Source organism: Orycteropus afer, unplaced genomic scaffold (assembly GCF_000298275.1).
Source record: "Orycteropus afer afer isolate SDZICR_OR568_19922 unplaced genomic scaffold, OryAfe1.0 scaffold01059, whole genome shotgun sequence".
Classification (NCBI taxonomy): Eukaryota; Metazoa; Chordata; class Mammalia; order Tubulidentata; family Orycteropodidae; genus Orycteropus; species Orycteropus afer.
The window spans coordinates 242,256-247,027 of NW_006922646.1; the positions used below are offsets into that span (position 1 = coordinate 242,256).

General features: G+C 34.7%; 1 pseudogene; it reads right to left on the reverse strand.

The window, feature by feature from the left end:
* Window positions 1-4,073: 4,073 nt before the first annotated feature.
* Window positions 4,074-4,772, reverse strand: part of LOC103212678 — a 1,780-nt pseudogene continuing 1,081 nt past the window's right edge.

Sequence of the window (4,772 nt, forward strand, 5' to 3'; positions counted from 1 at the left end):
CAACAGCAACAATTAATAAAACTATGTATAAAATGTCATGAATTTATAAAAAGAAATGCTTGAGGCCAAATGATGTCACCCCCAAAAGAGGTTTCTGAGGATGATAGAGAAAAATTATTTTAAAGTGTAGATAATTATGGAAGTTGAATGACAGGCACATATCTATTACAGTCTATCTTATCTTCATTTATATGTATTAGAAAATTTCCCCATAAGAATGGTTTAATAACATCTTAGTGTTTAGTTAGTTTTCTATTCAACTTGATCTGCTTGCTGAGATTAGGGTAAAATCAATGCTCGTGAATGTACTTATCTTTTCCTTTCCAGCCTGATGACTGGCTACCTGCACTAAAGGTACTGTGCCCTTTTGTCTTTATTTGCCATTGAGTAGCTCACTAGGGCAGAATATCCACATCTTACAATTTCTGCTTCTAACTTAGCAGGTGAGTGAGATCAGTTTGAGGAAACTCTTTCATCCAACCTATTTTTTACATTTATGTGCCTATCTCAGAGAAGTATTGTATTATTGTTCCATGAGAAAACCATCTTACTTAGCTAATAAAAGTTAAGTTCTGACAAATTATTTGGTTGAATTTTGACTGTCTATTTCTTTTTATTCCATCACTCAAATATTCTACTTTACAATGCCTCCAGGGATCTCGAACAAGTTATTAACTAAGATCCTGTTGCGTCTGAGGCTGTAGCACATGATACTACTGCATGATAAACAGATGATTGACGTTTGGATGACGTCTCTTAATCACTGATATTAATGACTATAATGTATCCAATGATATTTATCACAAATGAAGCCAATATTCACACCTATCTGAGTGTGCTTATATCTCAATTTGTTAAGGGCTCACACTGAGTAGGTGGGTGATTAACAATATCAATTAGCAGCCATGGTATAGTTTAGAAGATCAATATCATTAATACCATTTACAGCTGTGACCAAGCTATGCAACCTGGAGGATATCCAAACTAGTGTAGATAATAACTATTTATCTTTGGTAAAAAAGTCAAAGATTTGTGTTCTTACTGTAGTCATATAAAGTGGTATCACTGAGGACCTGATATTCAGACCTTGAACTCTACACCCTTGATCTTAATGGAGTTGGCAAAGGAACTTCTATATAAAGAAAGATGCAAAGATTAAAACTTAACCAAGGTTGATCTGTAGATCATTCCAGTGTGTGTGTGTGTGTGTGTATACACACACACACGTGTGTGTGTGCGTGTGCATGTGTACATGTGTAAAATCTGCATTTAAGCTTGTGGATCAGTAGTATAGGTTATGGTAAAACCAAAGAGTCAGAGAAATGAATGTTTTAAAAATCTGAATTTACCCATAAATGTAAGTTTAAGGTACCTGTCTAAATGCTTACGTCTGGCTGAAATTGGTCACCAAATGTTTTACGCCCTGATATGTAGGTTGAATTTGGAGAACCCTCTTTCAAGTTCTCTAAGATTTTGCTAAATCTATGTCAGGTCTTCTAGTGTTCTAATGGATTCACATTTGGAGCATACAGTACAGGAGAACAGAGAACTAACACCAAGGAAAATGCCTGCTGATAGGTTTAGGGATCAGATTTTCTCAGTAAGTTGAAGTTCTGAGATTACACAGCAATTTTTTATTTCCTCTTCTCTAGCTTTCACTTCTTTTTCTATTACTTGCTCTTCATTTCTATAGATTGATAATCTGAGTCATAGTTACCAAAACCAAATTCGCAGCTGTTGTGTTGAGTCAGATCTGACTCATAGTGACCCCTTCTTGGGTTTTTGAGGCAGTATCACTATGGAAGTAGATTGCCCAACCTTCCTTCCAAGGAGTGATTGGTGGATCTGAACGACCAGTCTCTGGTTAGCAGTCAAATGCCTTAGACACTACACCACCAGAGTCTCAGAGTAATTTGAGGATATTATCTAATTGCAGTAATTAATTTCATTTATTATTGACATTATATTAACAATATAGATGCAGGTAAATTAATCCCATTTTACTTTATCTTTGTTTATGATATAAATCTTTCTCTATTACACTAGTAGTAAAGGTATCATATGGAATGTTTCTTGAAGTCATCTTGACGCCTCTCTGGAGAAGTAATTACATGCTTTGGAACAAAGAAATCCTTTCAAATTCAGTAAAACTGGTTTCAAATCCTTGTTCTATTGCTTACCAGCAATAGTTAATTCTGTAAACTTTGATTTCTGAATGCATAATTATACATATAAAAGTAACTTGCAGGGTTATTTCCTGGCAAATCTGTATAGTAATTTTCATTATAATTTTGGCTTTCATCCTATTTCATTCAGAAATAAAACAAAACTAAAAGCACTCTAGCACAAGAGTTAACATTTATCATGACTTTCTTTCTTTTTGTTCATAGATAAACTGCAAATGTTACCTTTATACTTATATACATGTATTTGTATTTTTCACATAATAAGCTTTAGTTTGCATCATCAGAAGAGTCAACTCACCAGGTTGCAAGGGTATGCAAATAGCTAATGATCTATTATGTAGTTAATATTTGGCTAGGTTATAGACATAACTCATGCTAGAATTTGGCTATCTAAAGAGATAATCTCTAAGGCATTTATTATCTAGCTTAGAATGTTGTTGTTGTTGTTGTTGTTGTTGTTACATGCCATTGGTCAGACCTGACTCATAGTAACCCCTCTTGGGTTTCTGATGCAGTATCACTCTGGAAATAGATTACCCAACCTTCCTTATGAGGAGTAGCTTCTGGGTTTGAACTACCAGCTTTCTGGTTAGCAGTCAAGTGCCATAGGCACTACGTTACCAGAGCGTATAATAAGGATATGTAAACAGAAAATTGTAGTTTGGTAAGAGCCACAGCAGCAGAAAATTAATGTGTGACAGGACTGTGTGGAAGAGTAGGCCCAATCTACAGGTGGTGATAGTGTTGGTGATAGAGGAACAGGATGAGGTCAGAGAAAGATTCCTGGTGGGAATGCCATTTGAAGTGAAATATAGAGGGCCAATGGTGTTGCAACAGTTGAAAAACGAGAGGCAGATTATTGCTTACAGTGCAACCAAGTGGTCTAAATAAAGAAAAGAAGAATCAATGAAAGTCTTGGAGCACAAAAGTGGTATATAATGAATAATACGACATGTAAGTAAATGATTTTGTTTTTGGAGAATATTATCATGTTGATATTTTGGACTCTTGAAATGACTGAATGTACACTCTCAAAAGCCCGTTATTTGATAGATTTTCATTTTCATGTATTTCTCTCTCATATCTTATTTATATATATGGTTTACTGGTTGTTTATTTATCAAACTTTTAGCCCTATTATTTTTCTTGGACTTGTTGCCATATTTTTGCATAATGTAAATACTGCACTTGCAAGATACAATGTTTCCGTTGGTACATCAATATAAATCCTGTTTATTTTGTTTTAATTTTAGTGCATTCTTTAGTTCTTTATCAGGTGTTATCAGTGTTTTTCTATCTTATTCTTAACTGAGTCTTGCCCTTTGGGCAAGAATTTTTACATCTTTAATTTAGATTGTATCCGGTCAATAAAATCTGCAAATGTTACTACTTTAAAACTTTCCATTATAAATGTGTTTATTTTATTTTTATTTTTTGAGAATCCCAGGTCATTAAACTTATTCCTATTTTGAAATATACTTCAGGTAATTTAAATTAATTTTCCTGTTACTGTTAGAAACTGTATTGATTTTTAAATATCATTATTTCTCCCTTCATTTGAATAAGTATGTTTTATAGAAAGCGATGTGCACTGTTGCACCAATGTTTTATAAGTCCACTAATCTCTCACGTTTGGTAAGGCAAAGTTAAGGGTAAAGTCATGCTTAGATTTCCTGATACAACTATTTTCATATTTTCTAATGATAACTGAATATATGAATGATAAGTGAAGGTTATCATTCTCAAAAGGTTTGTTTATGAAGAGAAGCAAGGGGTGACTTGATTAGGTTTGGTTGTGATTACAAAGGCAAATCTGGATAAGGAAGAGATAAAAACAGGAGGGAAACTTAAGAAAATATGATTAGTGTCCCTGATGTCATTGTTCCTCTAATGCTTTGAGAGAAATTGAATTCTTCTGACTAAATCATTGAAGGCTTGTTTAACTTGTTTGTTCCTCAGGGTGTAAATAAATGGGTTTAACATGGGGGAAATGGAAGTAGTTAATATTGTCTTCCCTTTATTAATGGCCATTTCATCTTTTGCTGAAGGTTTGATATAGACAAAAATGCAGCTTCCATAGCTGATGGAAACCACAACAATGTGGGAAGAACAGGTGGAAAGGCCTTTTTCCTTTGTTGGGCAGAGGGGAACTTAGAATTGTTCTGATGATATATATGTAGGACTCAACCACACACATCAGAGTCATGATAAAAATCACTACAGAGCAGGCAAGAACCATCTGCTCTATGATCCAGGTATCTGTGCATGAGATCTTCAGGAGAGATTAGCATCACAAAAAAAGTGGCCAATAACATTAGAATCACAGAATTCCAGATCCAGTCCTAAGCTAAGAGGTGGAAATATGATCAACAGAGTAGTTAGCCAGCAGCCTAAGATAAGCTTTATGCAGACCCTGTGGTTCATGATGGTCATGTAATGCAGGGGTTTGCAGATAGCCACATATCGATCATAGGACATGGTGGCCAGGAGGAAAAATTCTGCTACTCCAAACAGGTCTGTAAAAAACAATTGACTTGCACAAGCATTATAGGTAATGGCCCTGTCACCTGTTGATATACTGTATAG